Raw genomic sequence first — 21,506 nt, forward strand, 5'->3', positions numbered from 1 at the left:
ACCGGCCTTTGTGATAATCATTGGTTAGGTGGGGAATTTGGTGTATCACGGCCTGAATTTAAGAAAGAAGGGGAAGGTAGGAGAAAATGGGTAAGATACCTCTCAGATGATTCTTAGAAGTACATCCTCTTTAGATTGATAACACAAATTGTTCAAAAACTAACCAGCCCGAAGAATCATTCTTTCACACAACAGCATCCATTTAACAAGGGTTTGTTGAATGGCTGCCATGGTCCTGGACATGCATAAGCAAAATGGACAAACATTTCTGATGTTAAGTACCTTCCCTTCAAATAGAATCTACTGACTATTAGATGAATAATATAGGGGGTAAAAGGCAAGAAAAGTTACAATAGGTTTTCACTAGCAGGTGGGACAGAGCTGATAGTCTCCTAATTTTCCATGTAAACCTTAGGCTGAAGAGAAAAAATTAAAAGAGAGAGAGAGAGAGAGAGAGAGAGACTTTCCCTAAGTGAATAGCCAGGGCAACAGGCAACTGAAGAATTGTATTTAGAACAGAAAAGGTCTAACATCCCAACATATGCATAGCCTATCAGCAGATAACTTAGTACCAGCTATTGGAAATGCATCACTAAAAAAGAGGAGTTTACACTTATTGAGTACTTACTATGTGCCAGACCCTCTGCTAAGTATTTTACAAATATCCATCTGTTGAATGCTCACAATACCCAGGAGGAGAGGCACTACCATGGTTCTCTTTTTATAGCGGAGAGCACTGAGGCATGAAGGAGTGAAATGATCTGCCCAAGACAAACAGCTACTGAGGTGTAAAAACGGTCTTCACCGCGAAATCCACTCCAAAGCAAACTCCTAACTAGAACCACATAAGCGGAGTTTTTTGTTTCTGATTTTTCTATGCATTTTCTCCTGACATTCTTATAACGGAAAAGCCTTCCTCTTAGTTGATCCACTGACAAAAAGAGACCTTTAAGTAAATTCATCAGCTGCTTCTTTAGTGTTTGAGTTATCACAAAATCATCCCAATTACTTGCCTATGAGACATTTCCATCCTCAAAGGATTGTGAGTTGGGATTTAACACTAGAAGCTTCTCCATCCTCAAGGTTGCATTCCCGTGTTGATCAGACAAATCTTGATCTTCCTGACATTAAAAGATTAAGCAGGTATAAGTGTTTAATTGGGAAACATCAAAGGGAAAAGTTGCAGAAGACTTTACCGTTCTCTTAACACAACACTGAACTTCAGTTAGTGAGCCTGCTTTACTTTTTTTTTTAAAGAAAAAAAGAAGTACCTCTTGGAATAAACAAAGTGTTTTCTTTTTGTTTGCCTTGTTATTTTTTTCAAATACTTTCAAAACAGAGGCTAGTATTAAACTTGTCTGAACCTTAGAAATAGAGATAAAGCTGCCATCACTAGGGACTTCTGATTTTATCTCCTTTGTGGAGAAACTGCCTCGCGTTCAAAATCGTTTATTTGCAAATTTGGTCTGGTAGTCAGAAGCAGTTATTCTATTGTTTGCTTCTCTGACCCAGACACAAAATACACACACACACACACACACACACACACACACACACACAAAACACGCACGGAACTTTTTTGAAAACTGTATTTTCAATTGACTGGAAGTAAAGTCTCTTGCTTTCATCATAAATATTGTCAATTTCTAACATAAGCTGGTTTAGGCATGCTACATTTCTTCAGTTATTTAAGTGGTTTTTAGTTATTTTTTTTGTTGTTGTTATTTATTGTTTTATTTTTCAGCTATTTTTTAGTTAAGTAAAACTGAAATATTCACTGTCTCGACCTGATCTGACTCTCTTTATCTTTACATTTATAATATTTTTAAAAAGAATCAAACTTCAAAACTTTTCTTTTAAATGTTGAAATCATTATAAACTGAGAGCAAGGTACAAAAAATAGTACACAGAGACTCGTGTTCTCTTCACTCAGCTTCTGCCGATGCTAACGAAAGAAGCAGAATGTAGCATTTCATATTATCCATCATTTTAGTGCTCTAGAAATGTGTTCCTCGTTTTCTGAGTTTGATGCAAGTTATAAATACAGTACCTGAGGACTTATGTGTGAATACAATGTTGTAATGAGGAATATTTTTAAAACTACCTAATTAAAATATATCCTCCAGTTCTTCCAAATATAACCCTAATTAAGCTTTTCAGGTTGTACATACCCAAGGTTTTTAGATGTACAGGACACTTTAAAAAGTGTACCTTTTTTTATTTTGAAAAGTAGTTTCTACATCAATGTACTTACTTGTTACTGAAGCAGAGAAGCTGTTCGTACTTGGCTGTGGCTTGAGAAAGGCTTTTTGTGTGATTGACTCTATTCAAAACAGAATAGTCGAGGGCGATGCTTTAAAACAAAAAAACCAAAGTAGACCAAAATAAGACGGAGAGTAATTATGCACAGTTGCAACCGAAGAAACAACTAACATTTACCACAGAAGATGTAATTAAACAATGTGGTTAATTTGTAGATTTGCTAAAAAAAAAAAAGGAAAAGAAAGAAACAAGAACTATAACTAGTGATGGCTAAGGAGACATCCTGGTCCACAAGGGTTGCAGTTTGCTGACTATGAACTCGGGCTCTGATGGTGGGCAGGCCTGGCTTGAACTCACCTTCTCTGTTTACTAGTGGTGTGAACTTGGGACAGTCATTTAACTTCTCTACATTTTAGTGCCCTCATCTGGAAAATGGGAGCTGATATTTATTACCACTTAGTTTCATGGGTGTAAACTTATCTCCAAACTCATCACGTTGTATGGACTAAATATGAACAGCCTTTCATCAATCATTCTCCATAAAACAATTCTTAAAAAAGAACCTCTGCTTAGGTCTGTTGTGAGCATGTAGTGGTTCAGTGAAAAATAGGTATTCAGTGTAATTCCTGACATAGAATAAGCCCCTTGTAACTGCGGCCGTTATCATCATGATTCTGGACATCTTTTAAAGCAAGTGCTACTTCTAATCTAGATCCTGGTCTCGAAATCCTCTTGAAACTCACCCTGAGAGGATTTGGGTTGCTGTGGCTTTGCTTAAATGAATGCCATGAAACAATATGTATGTTTAAATTCCATTACGTCTAACAGGAAAATGAATTATAAATTTAGAGCCAGTGAGACGACGAGGAAGCAAGTACAGGGGCTGAAAGCCCAGGGTTTTGGTAGCATCACTTAGCCCTGGGCTTCCCATCCTCCCCCGGACCAGGCAGCACCCTTTTCTCATATATGTATCCATTTTTTCCTCATAAGCAAGGCTCGTTTCACTCTGATTGGGTTTTACAATGTAGCTGTGAACTGATATTAAGGAAATGCTTGGTTGCCTGGGCATTTTAAATCCATTTGAATGATTCAAATTACCCTCAAATCTCAGACACCTTTTCTGTTGTTTGTATTTTCTATGTTCCCCCTTCAGGTCTAGTTAGATTCCTTTCTCTAGTCCCAAATGTGCATGAATTTTATATCTACCTGGGGATAGTTGTCGAAGTTTTCTAATGATCGCATTGAAGTACATGTTTCAAACTTTAATTTGAAGAATAAACGAGATAGGCCTCAAATTAGAGTGAATAGTATGAGTCCCATATGCCTATTACTCTGAATCAATTTCTTTAAAAATTTGGTTATATTTGATTCAAGTATATAATTTTTCTTTTATTGATTTGTTGATAACGTATTTTAAAGCAAATCGTTGACATCACGTTCTTCTACCCCTACATACCTCAACATACACCTCTAAAATCTAAAAATTTTCTTACAATTATTAAATTAATAATTATTACTTTTATCATTATAATAATTATTAAATTAACATCAAATTAATTATTAAATTAATAAAACAATATTAATTATTAAATTAATAAAGATAACTATTATTAAATTAATAAAATTGTTATTAAATTAATAAATAATTATTAAATTAATAAAATTAACAATAATCCCTTGTTGCCCATTCCATAATCACATCGTCTGAGATATCTAATATTATGCTCTTTTAACGTGGGTTTCTTTGAATCTGTATGCAAACAAATATATCACAATACTAAAGCATTTTTATATGGAAGATGAACTTGAACATAAACAGGTATTAGTAGAAAGTTAGGGATACCCATATGGGTAGAAGCTTTTTGTAAATTATGTGGATTTATAATAGAAAGACCTCAGACTGTAATATGGAACTCAGCCAGGAGGGGGAGTAAGCACCAAAGAGCTTTCTTTCCACTATTTCTACTAGGGTGGTATTCACTAAATTTGAGGAGGGAGATAAAATATCCATTGGAGATAAAGCTCTCTAGAACTTTTTATGCCATAATTCCTGTTGGTTAAAATTTTAAAAACAAAACAAAACAAAACAAAATCAAACGAGAATAAAATCAGAAAATAAGCAGAAATGGATACTGACTCTCAAGAAAATTGTTCATATTTGGGCCTACTAAATTTGTTAGGCGTTATGCAAAGACTTCATGTAGAAATGAAGCCAAAACAAAGTTGAAAACAGAATGTCCAATCAAATGATCTATCATCAACCATGTTATGCTTTAGCAATTATGTTTAAAAGTTATAAAGTAACATGCATGCCCCTCTTATCACTCATAGTTGTGTTCTGTATATTTGACAAAGTAAAAGAATGTCCTTTGAAAGTGTAAATAATGCGTGGCAACAATTAAATTAACTCTGTTTGTTTTCCTTTATTCAATAGATAATTATGAAGCTCTGAATAGCTGCGAGACACTGGGTGAGGCATTCTGAGGAAACTAAGACATAAATAAGATCATTTTCCAACATTAATAACACTTAGTATTTGAAATAGGGAGAGGAATTATTTTACTTTTTGATATTGCTATGCTAGGCCATTGGTTGCCAAACTTCTGCTACATCTTCTCTTTCATAAAATTGGGAAATTTGTATTTTCATGGAAATTGATGTGGTTAGAATGTACATGCTTTTTGTAAAAATAGCAAATCATCCTGAAACAATACCTTATAAAGTTTAACAATTTGGTCAATGCAAATATTAACACACGAAGATCTTATTAAAATAAATATTCAAATAAAATGAAAAATGTGTATTATATTAAGAATCTTTAAGGATCATACGCATGACAGTATCCCATGCATATTGGGAAATATAATCTTCATCAGGACTCTGTAAGCATAATGTTATTAATTAAAATTATACCTCATATAGAGATGTATAGGTAAAGATTAAATTTCTGGTATTTTCCTTATTTCAAAATTATCAGTTACTTTCAGATTTTGAATTCTCTTTGATCATCTATTAGGGATTAATTTATTGTTTGATCAATCATTGCCAGAACTAATAAAAGTATTTTAAAAGTTAGTAGAAAAAATATTTAGAGATTATAGTTTTAAATGTGAATACTGTTTTTCCCTTATCAAATTACTAGCTTCTGTGCTTCTCGTGAAAAGCAAAAAAATCATGTTTATCAAAACCCTAATGGTTTAATGGTTGTTAAATCACATTGTTGCCAAATAAGAAACAATTCTGCTAAGATATTTGTCTACGTTTCTAAGAGTTTTTCAAAAGTTGATTTAATTTTTTTTTTGTTTTTCTGATCTCAAACAGTGAAACTTGGCATATTTTCTAAGTTGACTGATATTTGGAATACTAAACCTTTTTGTAAACAAGACATTGTGAGACTAGGCAACAACGCAAGTAGTTTTGAAACAATCATGTTGTAACCAACAGAGGAAAGAGTATTATACCAAGACAGTTCTCAAAAACGACTTATAATTTAAATAATCAGGGTGGAACAAGCACTAATATTATTCACATCAAGTTCTGTAACTCTAAAGAACATTTTAAAGGCTGTGAATATCTGTGTTTTGGGTTATGATTCACTTGCTAATAATTCATTACAACCTACGTGAAACCCAGTTAGCTAAATGACTCGAAGGGATTTTGACTCTACCTTGTTATGTTCAAACACATGAGAATAATTAGTAATAGAACTTTACATAGAGAACAAAGTATCACTGAAATATACTCTTTCTTCCAAGAGAGTTATTGCTATGCATTATGCAAACAGAAGGGGATCAATAAATGTTTATTACAAGGTCCATGAGAGTCCAGGTTTGCTTTTGTTCTGTGTTGAATCCCTTGTGGCTAGAACAGTATCTGGTATCTATTAAGTAGATGTTGTAGAAACATTTCTTGAAATGAATGAATTTGGGGGTCCATGAATAGGTTGCTAGTCCTTGAGATGGAGAATTCAAGCGTGTTGAGATATCTTTTGGAGGCAGAACTGCCAGGATTATTGGTGGATATTTGGAGGAGAAGACAAATGAAGAGGAGTTAAAGAAGATTCCTAACACAGGATTTTTCTGACCAGGTTGAAAGGGACATTTGCAGAAAAGGAGTACCGTTTGCGGTAGAAGTTAATATGTCTGGTTAAAAGGAAAAGTGACATCCCAAGCAGAAGATAATTATGAAGTAATATAAGCCCATCTGGGGTCCAGAGGAAAGGTTTTGATTGACATCATAAACTTGAGAGTGTGATGCCTACAGATAGAATGTTCAGTCCAAAAGGACTGATGGAATCTCTTAAGAAAAAGGGTGAATATGGAGAGAAAAAGAGAGGCCTCTCCCTCCTGAGAGCTTGATGTAGCCAAACAGAGAAAAGGAAACCGGAGTAACAGCCAGGAGAAATTCCAGACCTACCTTCAACATCTGGGGCCACCTTAAGTGTTCTCCACATCGAGCCCAGCATCTAGGAGACAAAACAGAAAGTGACAAGTCAGATGAGGGGCTCTCCATAAAGACCTTCAGCTCAGTAAAAATAAATGTAAATGTATCATCAACAAAGAAGTACTGATGTCAAGTACTCCTGATGCTCTGTGCTTGATGTTAATTTTAGGGACCTGAAATGAGTCTTCCTCAGGAAGCCTTTGCTTGCAAAATATACTCCAAGAGGAGAAGGGGTTTTGTGTGTCCTGCCACATGCTATTGCCCACTTGGTTCTTTACCACAATAAAATTAATTGCAAGCCCTGAGGCGTGGCTTCTATAAAGCACTTTCACACTAAGAGTCAGAATCTCCCCATTGGAGCCAGAAAACCTTGAGCCTTAGTCTCCACATCTGTAAAATCAGTCTCATTCATTTGACCCTGCAGGATTCTGTGAGGTTTAAAATTTCTAGCATCCTACTCAGTATTTCATAAAATCTCAATAAATGCTATTCTAATAATAAATATCTTCAAGTTTTTAAAGTTCCATGTCACGTGGTTAAAATAACATAACTGTCTTTGAGATTAAAACATGATTTATCTTAAAGAGGACTTTATGTCTTATACTGTTTTTGAAACTTAAGATACTGTTTCAATTGGCTGTACCTACTTTGAAATACAATATGATCTGGAAGTCTCTCTTACAATATGATAATCTTGGAAACTAAGTTTCTAGAAATTGTCTAGGAAAAAAAAGTGTTTTATGTAGGATTTCAGTGGCATGAGGTACTGGATCTCTACATTTGATACTGATCTTCTGAGTATAAAGATAAACATGAATAAAACTACTAAGAATACCCCAGTGCCATGTCTATGATAACAATCAAAAGACTGAATCAAGATTGTGGTGTTTTATTTAGGTAAGCTATGCTAAGAAGGATCATTACATCCTCTCCATCAGGATTACTTAACTGAAGTTTGCATGAATAGAATTTACCAGGCCGGGGAACTCAAGGGGCGGATATAATTACATATTTATTTTCACTAACCTTTAAGTAAAATATAGCATCCCTTTCTTCTCCAAATAAAAGTTATTAAACAAATGTATATACCTATATAATTATATATAAATATATACAGTCAGTCTATAATTAGATATAATTAGAAATTACATAAGACAGACGTTTCACAATGCTGAAAGATATTTCCAACCCATTGCTTAGATCTTTCTGTTTGGCTCTCCTGAAAAATAAGAAAGACAACAATTTCTGGCCTAGATGTAATTCTAACTAAAATATTAGAAGGAGTATAGTGTGTTAAAAATTCATCAAGTCAGGGAGACCTTCAAAATGGTGGAGGAGTAAGACGTGGAGATCACCTTCCTCCTCACAAATGCATCAAAAATACATCTACACGTGGAACAACTCCTACAGAACACCTACTGAACGCTGGCAGAAGACCTCAGACTTCCCAAAAGGCAAGAAACTGCCCACGTACCTGGGTAGGGCACAAGAAAAAAGAAAAAACAGAGACAAAAGAATAGGGATGGTACCTGCACCAGTAGGAGGGAGCCATGAAGGAGGAAATGTTTCCACACACTAGGAAGCCCCTTCGCGGGCGGAGACTGCGGGTGGCGGAGGGGGAAACCTTCGGAGCCCCAGAGGAGAGCACAGCAACAGGGGTGCGGAGGCAAAGCGGAGAGATTCCCGCACGGAGGATCGCTGCTGATCAGCACTCACCAGCCCGAGAGGCTTATCTGCTCACCTGCCGGGAGGGGCAGGGGCTGAGAGCTGAGGCTCGGGATTTGGAGGTGGATCCCAGGGAGAGGACTGGGGTTGGCTGTGTGAACACAGACTGAAGTGGGCTAGTGAGCCACAGCTAGCCGGGAGAGGGTCGAGGAAAAAATCTGGAACTGCTGAAGAGGCAAGAGACCATTGTTTTGTGGTGCACGAGGAGAGGGGCTTCCTGCTCTGCGTGCCCGCAGGGGGCAGAGCACTGCCTAAGCGAGTTCCAGAGACGGGCGCGAGCCATGGCTATCAGCTCAGACCCCCAAAATGGGCATGGACCGCTAACACTGCCATCATTGCCACCAAGAATCCTGTGTGCAAGCACAGGTCACTACCCACACCCCCGCCCCCCCGCCAGGAGCCTGTGCAGCCCACCACTGCCAGGGTGCCGTGATCCAGGGACAACTTCCCTGGGAGAACACAGCGTGCCTCAGGCTGTTGCAATGTCACACCAGCCTCGGCCGCCACGGGCTTGCCCGCATTCCAATTATGACTACTGTAACCTCCCACTCCCTGGCCTGAGTGAACAAAAGAGCCCTAATCAGCCGCTGCTTTAACCCCGTCCTGTCTGGGGGGAAGAACAGATGCCTAGGGGTGGCCTACCTGCAGAGGCAGGGCCAAATCCAAAGCTGAACCCCAAGGGCTGTGCGAACAAAGAAGAGAAAGGGAAATCTCTCCCAGCAGCCTCAGGAGCAGCAGATTAAATCTCCACAATCAAGTTGAGGTACCTGCATCTCTGGAATACCTGAATAGACAACGAATGTTCCCAAAACTGAGGCAGTGGACTTTGGGAGCAACTGTAGACTTGGGGTTTGCTTTCTGTGTCTGATTTGTTTTTGGTTTTATGTTTATCTTAGTTTAGTTTTTAGTGCTTGTTATCATTGGTTGATTTGTTTATTGGTTTGGTTGCTCTCTTCCTTTTTTTTTTTTTCCTTTTTTCTCTTTTTGTGAGTGTGTGTGTATATGTTTCTTTGTGTGATTTTTGTCTGTTTAGTTTGTTTTTACAGTTTGTTTTGGGGTTCTATCTGTTCTTTTTTTTTTTTCTTCTGAGCAGTGCAGCTGGTAGGGTCTTCGTGCTGCAGCCGGATGTCAGGCCTGAGCCACCGAGGTGGGAGAGCCAAGTCCAGGACATTGGACGACCAGAGATCTCCTGGCTCCACGTAATATTAATCGGCAAGAGCTTTCCCAGAGATCTCTGTCTCAACACTATAACTCAGCTCCACCCAATGGTCAGCAAGGTCCAGTGCTGGATGCCCCATGCCAAACAACTAGCAAGACAGGAACACAACCGCATCCATTAGCAGAGAGACTGCCTAAAGTCATAATAAGTTCACAGACAACCCAAAACACACCACCGGACATGACCCTGCCCACCAGAAGGACAAGATCCAGCCCTACCCACGAAAACACAGGCACAAGGACACCCCACCAGGAAGCCTACACAAGCCACTGAACCAACTGCACCCACTGTGGGCAGACACCAGAAATAACAGGAATGACAAAACTGCAGCCTGAGAAAAGGACACCGCCCAAAACAGTAAGTTAAACAAAATGAGAAGACAGAGAAATATGCAGCAGATGAAGGAGCAAGGTAAAAACCCACCAGACCAAACAAATGAAGAGGAAATAGGCAGTCTACCTGAAAAAGAATTCAGAGTAATGATAGTAAAGATGACCCAAAATCTCAGAAATAGGATGGAGAAAATACAAGAAACATTTAACAAGGACCTAGAAGAGGTAAAGAGCAAACAAACAATGATGAACACCACAATAAGTGAAAATTTAAAATCTCTGGAAGGAATCAATAGCAGAATAACTGAGGCAGAAGAACAGACAAGTGAGCAGGAAGAGAGAATAGCGGAAATAATTGCCACAGAGCAGAATAAAGGGAAAAGAAAGAAAAGAACTGAGGACAGTCTCAGAGACAACTGGGACAACATTAAACTCACCAACATTCGAATTATAGGGGTCCCAGAAGAAGAAGAGAAAAAGAAAGGGACTGAGAAAATATTTGAAGAGATTACAGTTGAAAACTTAACTAAAGTGGAAAAGGAAATAGTCAACCAAGTCCAGGAAGTACAGAGTCCCATACAGGATAAATCCAAGGAGAAACACGCCAAGACACATATTAATCAAACTATCAAAAATTAAATACAAAGACAAAATATTAAAGGCAGTAAAGGAAAAGCAACAAATGTAATACAAAGGAATCCCCATAAGGTTAACAGCTGATCTTTCACCAGAAACTTTGCAAGCCAGAAGGGAGTGGCAGGACATATTTAAAGTGATGAAAGAGAAAAACCTACAACCAAGATTAATCTACCCAGCAAGGATCTAATTCAGATTGGACAGAGAAATTAAAACCTTACAGACAAACAAAAGTTAACAGAATTCAGCACCACCAAACCAGCTTTACAACAAATGGTAAAGGAACTTCTCTAGGTGGAAAACACAAGAGAAGTAAAAAACCTACAAAAACAATCCCAAAACAATTAAAAAATGGTAATAGGAACATACATATCAATAATTACCTTAAATGTAAATGGATTAAATGCTCCAACCAAAAGACACAGACTGGCTGAATGGAGACAATAACAAGACCCGTATATATGCTGTCTACAAGAGACCCACTTCAGACCTAGAGACACATACAGACCAAAAGTGAGGGGATGGAAAAAGATATTCCATACAAATGGAAATCAAAAGAAAGCTGGAGTAGCAATTCTCATATCAGACAAAATAGACTTAAAAATAAAGACTATTACAAGAGGCAAAGAAGGACACTACATAATGATCAAGGGATCAATCCAAGAAGATATAACAACTGTAAATATGTATGTACCCAACATAGGAGCATACATAAAGCAAATGCTCACAGCCATAAAAGCGGAAATTGACAGTAACACAATAATAGTACGGGACTTTAAAACCCCACTTTCACCAATGGACAGATCAACCAAAATGAAAATAAATATGGAAACACAGCTTTAAATGACACATTAGACCAGATGGACTTAATTGATATTTATAGGACATTCCATCTAAAAACAACAGAATACACTTCTCAAGTGCACATGGAACATTCTCCACTATACATCATATCTTGGGTCACAGATCAAGCCTTGGAAAATTTAAGAAAATTAAAATTGTATCAAGTATCTTTTCTGACCACAACACTATGAGATTAGATATCAACTACAGAGTAAAAAATAAAAACACATGAAGCTAAACAATACACTACAAAATAACTACAAGATCACTGAAGAAATCAAAGAGGAAATCAAAAAATACCTAAAAACAAATGACAATGAAAACACAATGCCCCCAAACCTATGGGATGCAGCAAAAGCAGTTCTAAGAGGGAAGTTTAGAGCAATTCAATCCTACCTCAAGAAACAAGAAAAATCTCAAATAAACAACCTAACCTTATACCTAAAGCAATTAGAGAAAGAATAATAATTTAAAAAACCCTGACATTAGCAGAAGGAAAGAAATCATAAAGATCAGAGCAGAAATAAATGAAAAAGAAATGAAGGAAACGATAGCAAAGATCAATAAAACTAAAACCTGGTTCTTTGAGAAGACAAATAAAATTGATAAACCATTAGCCAGATTCATCAAGAAAAAAAGGGAGAAGACTCAAATTAGAAATAAAAAAGAAGTAACAACTGACACTGCAGAAATACAAAGGATCCTGAGAGACTACTACAAGCAACTCTATGCCAATAAAATGGACAACCTGGAAGAAATGGACAAATTCTTAGAAAAGTACAACCTTCCAAGACTGAACCAGGAAGAAGCAGAAAGTATGAACAGACCAATCACAAGCACTGAAATTGAAACTGTGATTAAAAATCTTCCAGCAAACAAAAGCCCAGGACCAGATGGTTTCACAGGTGAATTCTATCAAACATTTAGAGAAGAGCTAACACCTATCCTTCTCAAACTCTTCCAAAATACAGCAAAGGGAGGAACACTCCCAAAGTCATTCTATGAGGCCACCATCACCCTGATATCAAAACCAAAGATGTCACAAGAAAAGAAAACTACAGGCCAATATCACTGATGAACATAAATGCAAAAATCCTCAACAAAATACTAGCAAACAGAATCCAACAACACAATAAAATGATCATACACCATGATCAAGTGGGGTTTATCCCAGGAATCCAAGGATTCTTCAATACACACAAATCAATCAATGTGATACACCATATTAACAAACTGAAAGATAAAAACCATATGATAACCTCAATAGATGCAGAAAAAGCTTTTGAGAAAATTCCACACCCATTTATGATAAAAACTCTCCAGAAAGTGGGCATAGAGGGAACCTCCCTCAACATAATAAAGGCCATATATGACAAACCCACAGCAACATCATTCTCAATGGTGAAAGCATGAAACCATTTCCTATAAGATCAGGAACAAGACAAGGTTGTCCACTCTCACCACAATTATTCAACATAGTTTTGGAAGTTTTAGCCATGGCAGTCAGAGAATAAAAAGAAATAAAAGGAATCTGAATCGGAAAAGAAGCAGTAAAACTGTCACTGCTTGCAGATGACATGATACTATACACAGAGAATCCTAACGATGCTACCGGAAAAGTATTAGAGCTAATCAATGAATTTAGTAAAGTAGCAGGATACAAAATTAATGCACAGAAATCTCTTGCATTCTTATACAGTAATGATGAAAAATCTGAAAGAGAAATTAAGGAAACACTCCCATTTACCATTGCAACAAAAAGAATAAAATACCTAGGCATAAACCTACCTAAGGAGACAAAAGACCTGTATGCAGAAAAGTATAAGACACTGATGAAAGAAATTAAAGATGTTACAAACAGATGGAGAGATATACCATGTTCCTGGATTGGAAGAATCAACACTGTGAAAATTACTATACTACCCAAAGCAATCTACAGATTTAATGTAATCCCTATCACATTACCAGTGGCATTTTTCACAGAACTGGAACAAAATATTTCACAATTTGTATGGATACAGAAAAGACCCCGAATAGCCAAAGCAATCTTGAGAAAGAAAAACGAAGCTGGAGGAATCAGGCTCCCTGACTTCAGACTATACTACAAAGCTACAGTAATCAAGACAGTATGGTACTGGCACAAAAACAGAAATACAGATCAGTGCAACAGGATACAAAGCCCAGAGATAAACCCAAGCACCTATGGTCACCTTATCTTTGATAAAGGAGGCAAGAATACACAATGGAGGAAAGACAGCCTCTTCAATAAGTGGTGCTGGGAAAACTGGGCAGCTACATGTAAAAGATTGAAATTAGAACACTTCCTAACACCATACACAAAAATTAACTCAAAATGGATTAAAGACCTAAATGTAAGGCCAGACACTATAAAACTCTTAGAGGAGAGCATAGGCAGAACACTCTATGACATAAATCACAGCAAGATCCTTTTTGACCCACCCCCGTAGAGAAATGGAAATAAACAAATGAAAAACGAAAATAAACAAATGGGACCTAATGAAACCTAAAAGCTTTTGCGCAGCAAAGGAAACTATAAACAAGACAAAAAGACAACCCTCAGAATGGGAGAAAATATTTGCAAACAAAGCAGCAAAGGATTAATCTCTAAAATATACAAGCAGCTCATGCAGCTCAATATGAAAAAAACAAACAACCCAATCCAAATGGGTGGAAGGCTTAAATAGACATTTCTTCACAGAAGATATACAGATTGCCAACAAACACATGAAAGGATGCTCAACATCACTAATTATTTGAGAAATGCAAATCTAAACTACAATGAGGTATCACCTCACACTGATCAGAATGGCCATCATCAAAAAATGTACAAACAACAAATGCTGGAGAGCGTGTGGAGAAAAGGGTACCCTTTTGCACTGTAGTGGGAATGTAAACTGAAACAGCCATTATGGGGAACAGTATGGAGGTTCCTTAAAAAACTAAATAATAGAACCACCATATGACCCAGAAATCCCACTACTGGGCATATACCCAGAGAAAACCATAATTCAGAAAGAGTCATGTACCACAATGTTCATTGCAGCACTATTTACAATAGCTAGGACATGGAAACAACCTAAGTGTCCATCGACAGATGAATGGATAAAGATGATGTGGCACAGATATACAATGTAATATTAGTCAGCCATAAAAAGAAACAAAATTGAGTTATTTGTAGTGAGGTGATGGACCCAGAGTCTGTCATACAGAGTGAAGTAAGTCAGAAAGAGAAAAACAAATACAGTATGCTAACACATACATACGGAATCTTTAAAAAAAAACTGGTTCTGATGAACATAGGGGCAGGACAGAAATAAAGACGCAGACGTAGAGAATGGACTTGAGGACACGGGGAGGGGGAAGGGTAAGCTGGGACGAAGTGAGAGAGTGGCATGGACATATATACACTACCAAACGTGAAACAGATAGCTAGTGGGAAGCAGCTGCATAGCACAGGGAGATCAGCTTGGTGCTTTGTGACCACCTAGAGGGGTGGGATAGGGAGGGTGGGAGGGAGATGAAAGAGGGAGAGGATATGCGGATATATGTATACATATATCTGATTCACTTTGTTATACAGCAGAAAGTAACACAACATTGTAAAGCAATTATACTCCAATAAAGATGTTTAAAAAAATAGCTTAAAAAATTCATCAAGTATTATAGAATTTAAGAAGTATAGAACTTTATATACAACCTTTCAGGCTTGCTATAAAAGTAAAAAAAGAAATCAAAAGAAATAGAATTTATACTTCTTATTAACAACAGTGAAGATAGATTTTCATATTGAGCTAAAGAATTATAGACTAGAAAGGAAATTGATTCTCAAGTTTTTAAATCATACACTTAGATTTTAAGTTGTTATAAAATCCCATCACTGTTTAGAAGCTTATTACTAGGATAAATTAATCTTAAACAGTAATTACGGAAGACTTCTGTAGTTGAAAGGTACACATATTTCTCTTGTGATTAAAAAAATACATCCTTTGTCTTCCATTTTCCTTACAAAAATTTTTTTCAGTAGAAATACTTCATCCTGTTGTTATTTTACAATTGTCTTATTCTTCTTTCCGGTCCTGCATTTGCTTTTGTGAGGAAAGTAATCTAACAATGTCAACAAAGTTTAACTAATTGGTCCTGTTGATTCAGTTTTAGCAAATATTCCATTTATAATGTTGTAAATTATGCTAATATCATTTTAGGTTGTTTTTAGGACTTAAGCTAAGAATGCTAGGAAAGAGGTTTTTTTTAACCATGTTAAGTATCAATTCTCTATCATATGTATGTAAATTACAAAAACATATTCCTTTGAATTCTTCATGGTTTGACCAAGTACAAGTGTGATGTGATTATCATAAATTTTAACACTCTACATTAAGGGAGTAATTAAACACTGTAAACAACTTGATTTGTTACCTTCTTTTGAGGGGAGGTGTTTCTGAAAAACATGTTTTATATTATTTAACAACTATAAAATAGGAATGAAACAAAAGTTAGAATTCTTCTAATCTTTGATTTTAAGTATGAAATGGCTTTGACTCGTACTCTTCAGGTTTCTTGGATTCATTTTATGATGTTTGAGGGCCCTTTTCTACGCTGGAGTGTTAGCTTCACAAGACAGGATCTTATCTAAGTCACTCAGGATGGGTCTGAAGCACTCAAAACAATGTCTGGAACATAGTAACCCCTCTGTTGGTTTCCTGTCTGCTATTCTGAATGAAGAGAATTAAAGCACACAGTGAGACATGAAGATGGAACATATCCACTTTGTAGTTGACTATTCTTATGTAGGCACTCCAATATTTACTATTTAGTAATGTCTCCACTAAACTCTTACTGAGCCACTTGCACTAGCAAAGACCACTCTAGGAACGATGAGAGTACGTAACTTTTAATGAAATGAGACATGTTCACTGAAAATGGAATTGCTGTAATGTCTAGAATGGGAATTGATTCCATATTTAAAGGTGACCAAATTATGTTTAGTCAGATGACTCTCTTCTGAAATCTGTTTTTCTCACCCTTTGCCAGAAAAAATGAATAACTTAATGTCTTTACACTGATGGTTGAGACCTGCCATGGCTTTGAGTATATGCTCCTTGAAGAAAGGAAGATTTATCACATTTAAAAGGATAACAGTTGTTATGTGATCACCTAACATTTTTACCCTTCCGTATTAGCTAACACACACTTAAAGCTTTTTTCTATATTAAGGAAAAAAAATCTGTACAGCTTGTATTACTAAATGTATATTCTGTAAACATTTTTAAAAGCTTTTTTTTTTTTTTTTTACTTCTAGCAAATTTATTTCACTTACTGCAACTTTCACTTTTCCCTTTGGTGCTAAAATCCTCAGCTGTGCTCATTCATTTCTCAGCAACAGTCACCTCACTGATGAGATTATTACTTAACTGTTTTTTTTTTTTAAACATCTTTATTGGAGTATAATTGGTTTACAACGGTGTGTTAGTTTCTGCTTTATAACAAAGTGAATCAGTTATACATATACATATGTTCCCATATCTCTTCCCTCTTGCGTCTCCCTCCCTCCCACCTTCCCTATCCCACCCCTCGAGGTGGTCACAAAGCACCGAGCTGATCTCCCTGTGCTATGCGGCTGCTTCCCACTAACTATCGATTTTACGTTTGGTAGTGTATATATGTCCATGCCACTCTCTCACTTCGTCCCAGCTTACCCTTCCCCCTCCCCATATCCTCAAGTCCATTCTCTAGTAGGTCTGTGTCTTTATTCCTGTCTTACCCCTAGGTTCTTCATGACCTTTTTTCTCCTTAGATTCCATATATATATGTGTTAGCATATGGTATTTGTTTTTCTCTTTTGACTTACTTCACTCTGTATGACAGACTCTAGGTCCATCTACCTCACTACAAATAACTCAATTTCTTTTTCTTTTATGGCTGAGTAACATTCCATTGTATATATGTGCCACATCTTCTTTATCCATTCATCTGATGATGGACACTTAGGTTGCTTCCATGTGCTGGCTATTGTAAATAGAGCTGCAATTAACATTTTGGTACATGACTCTTTTTGAATTATGGTTTTCTCAGGGTATATGCCCAGTAGTGGGATTGCTGGGTCGTATGGTAGTTCTATTTTTAGTTTTTTAAGGAACCTCCATACTGTTCTCCACAGTGGCTGTATCAATTTACATTCCCACCAGCAGTGCAAGAGTGTTCCCTTTTCTCCACACCCTCTCCAGCATTTATTGTTCCTAGATTTTTTGATGATGGCCATTCTGACCGGTGTGAGATGATATCTCATTGTAGTTTTGATTTTCATTTCTCTAATGATTAATGATGTTGAGCACTCTTTCATGTGTTTGTTGGCAACCTGTATATCTTCTTTGGAGGAATGTCTATTTTTAACTCCGTTTTAATTTTCACTTCAAACCCGCTTTTCCTATCAACATACTGTGGCCATGATTTGTTTTGTTCATTTCACCAACCTGAATTTTACTTTTGAACTTAAAAATCCCCTTGGTTCCTGTGTATTTCTGCCTTTTAATTTTCTTTCTTCCTATCTTTAAATTCACTTTCATTAATATTTAAATGCTTTGAAGGGATGCTTATTGATTAAGATGGCTACTCTTTCAAAAAAAAAGAAAAAAAAGCTTTAACCCAATACATGATTCACTGTAAGCAATTTATCAAAAGATGCCAGAAGACCTGCTTTTCCTCCCTTTTTACAGGAGTAGAGGTTGTGGGATATGTTCAGCTGCCCTGGCAAGTCTCTGGGTTGACGCCACTTCAATACCTTTCTTCTTTATAAATCAAGCACCATAAACGATATTAGGCAACATCATAGTATTCCAGTCAGTGATGTGTTTAAATCTCTTTTCAAGTATTGGTAGGTTGTCTATTTTTAAAAATGTTTAAAATGTTTTAGTCAGGGAAAGGAATTTTAGAAACATTCACACAAGAGAATTTTGAATATATCTATCATATTATGTAAGTATGTTATATATGTCATATGCAACAGATGATATATGCCACAAATATATAGTATATACCATATAAGTACAGTATACATATATTATATGCCATATATATGTATATACACACATAATGTATATATAGAAGGAAGATGGATTCTGACAAAAGTTAATACATAACACTGCTTAAATAATTCCCAAGGTTCATACAGCTTAAAATAAAATTCTTAATACATATCTAAAAATAGTCTTTATACTACTCAGCCATAAAAAAGAATGAAATAATGCCATTTGCCGCAAAATGAATGGAAATAAAGATTATCATATTAAGTGAAGTAAGTCAGACAAAGATAAATAACATATGATATCACTTATATGTGGAATCTGTAAAATGATACAAATGAACTTATTTACAAAACAGAAATAGACCCACAGTCATAGAAAACAAACTTATGGTTACCAAAGGGGAAAGGGGTGGCAGGATAAATTAGGAGTTTGGGATTAAGAGATACACATTACTAAATGTAAAATAGATAAACAACAAGGGTCACTGTACAGCACAGGGAACTATATAGTAAAATCTGTTGTGCCCCAAATTTCTGAAGGTTTGGTCATTTTTAGATTACATATATTGTCACAATATTTAAGTCTTCAGGTATGTCATTCATTTCCATCAAGAATGTTCAAAATCTAATTTAACACAAGCCTGATATTTAGAAAATTTTAAGTATTTAAAATACTATCTCTGATTCATGCACTAACCAGTAATGGGCTGGTCTACTCAGTTTATCCACATTCAACCATTTGGGATAACTGAGTTGTATATAATATGACTTGTCAAATTTCCATTAGAGAGAGATTTTTCAAAATGTACATTATTCTTACAATCTAAATGAGTGTTAAGACCTGCCACCATTGTTTCATGAAGTTAAAAATGAAAACGAAAGTATCACCTTGTGGATAGGATGTGAGATTCAAGAGGAGGGAAGCCGGGGTGACTTCAAGCCTCTTGGTCTGAGCAAAGTGCAGGACGGAGCTGCCATTGACTGAAGTTGGAAAGAGTGAGAAATGGGTGAGTGAGAAATGGGTCAGTGAGAAAACTGAGTGAGGAATGTGTCTGAGGTAGGGAGCGAGGAATGGCTCGTTTCAGCGCATGTTGAATTTGAGATCTCATTACACATCCAAGCAGACGCGTCAAGTAAGCAGTCTAGATATAGGCTTCTGGAGCTCCTCAGAGACGGTTGTGTGGGAGGAGTAGACACAGAGTCATTAAAAGCCAGGAAACTGTGTTGGATCAGCCTTGGCGGAGGATAAGCAGAAAAGAGAGGAGGGGCAGGTGGTAAGGCATGATGGGGAGTCGCTGGATGTGTGTTTGCAAAGGAGGTTAAGGAGTGGATCAGGTTAGACTGAGCCTGCAGAGAAGGTCTTCCTGTGGAAGGCAAAGGATGCAAGAGGGCCAGTCAAGGGCGAAGACAAAGACGCATGGGGAAAGGACGTTCAGTACCGAGGCCTGCCCATGGAAAGAGCTTAGACAAACAGACTAGTCCCCGCTTCTATCTGAGCCTAATTCCTCCTCCTGCATGCTTTAATTCCATAATGCCATTGCTCCTTTCACCATATGCAACTTCTCTTTGAATCATTTTTTCTCTCTCTTAGAAACATCCACCCGGTCCCTGTTTATATCCTTCAGCTAACTGGCAGGTCACACCTACCGCCACATCCTTTCACTGGGGCACAAGTATCAATCCTTCCGTTTCTTGAGGACGCTGAGCCATCACTGATTGTCAGTATAAAGTCTCTCACACACACACACCCTCTTTAGGTTCTGGGAGGTACACATACAGATCATACAAGCGTGTTACACAGCAAACCTCTTGCTTTTTGATGTAACCAACAATCCAGTCTCAGAAACCATTTTAGAAACTGCCTATTCCTTTCCAAAACTCTGAATTTTGTATAATTTCTCAGAGATATTTGAATTTACATTGCTACTTATTATTTCAATTTAAACCTACCAAAATCCCACAAAAATATTATTAGGAAGTAAACATGCCACAGAATGTTTGCACACAGTACTGTGCAACTTGGATAAATTATACTGCATCACGAAAAAGTTACAGTAAAACTCAAAACCTCATGAATCAGGTCACACAGAAAAATGAAGACAGTCTCTAGGCTGGTATGCCTTACACTCTGGGGTATACTTGATTAAAATTTCCTATTCACATTTGCATCTCTTCTCCTGTCAAAATACTATTCAAAGTAATTCCCCAATCAAACAATGGCTCGCTCTCTCTCTCTCTCTCTCCCTCCCTCTCTCTCTCTCTCTCTCTCTCTCTCTCTCTATATATATATATATATATTCATGTACCTGTAATACACACAACTTTATTTTGCATTGATTCAATAGCCATGTATGCATTCTCAATTTGTGTTCTGGGCAACTATATAACCACCAAAAGAATAAAATAAGACTGTACCTTTTCACAACATAGAAACCCAGGAAGAAAGACATTATATAGTAATAAAATGTTTTCCTAATTTCAACTCAACCCATAAGATGATAAATTCCTGTGTGTAGAAATGTAATCATCTATGATTTTTTCACTGGAGCTAGTTTATATGACCAATTAAACCCACATGGACTGTTGTACTTTTATTTAAGGTTGACACATGAAAAAGCCAATTCAGAAATTCAACTAGCAGTTTAACAAAATAAATCAGTAAGGCTTATTAGTTTGATCTTAGCAGCCTTAACCCAATATGATGTCTCTCTACTACTTCTTGCAAACTACAGGAAGTTCCTTTTCTATTGACCACATCTAGAAAAGCAACAGTCTTCAGTTAATGATTTTTTTCCCAATAAGATCCAATCTTTAGAAGAAAATAAATCCTGACAAAAGCAGTATTAACACTTTCTCCCTTATTCTGGGCTCCAGAAATACCCCAGAGAACAATCAACTTTTAGGACACTTCTTGAAAATGACGACTTGCTACATGTTTGAGCATCTGTCCTCCCCCAAACTCCTGGACCACTCTCTCCACCGTTTGTCTCCCTCACACAAGGTA

The 21,506-nt window shown here is 36.7% G+C and overlaps 1 long non-coding RNA gene across 5 annotated transcripts in view; it reads right to left on the reverse strand.

Moving 5' to 3' along the window:
- Positions 1-671: 671 nt before the first annotated feature.
- LOC307179743 overlaps positions 672-21,506 on the reverse strand; it is an 893,234-nt gene continuing 872,399 nt past the window's right edge. For all 5 annotated transcript variants that reach the window (XR_013825536.1, XR_013825537.1, XR_013825538.1 and 2 more), the window contains 3 exons: positions 6,679-6,727; positions 2,255-2,353; positions 672-1,121 (listed from right to left, as the gene is read on the reverse strand). This is a non-coding gene — a long non-coding RNA (uncharacterized lncRNA). The remainder of the gene's footprint in view (positions 1,122-2,254; positions 2,354-6,678; positions 6,728-21,506) is intronic.

The sequence above is a fragment of the Stenella coeruleoalba genome (genome assembly GCF_951394435.1).
Source record: "Stenella coeruleoalba genome assembly, chromosome: 21".
NCBI classification, from domain to species: Eukaryota; Metazoa; Chordata; class Mammalia; order Artiodactyla; family Delphinidae; genus Stenella; species Stenella coeruleoalba.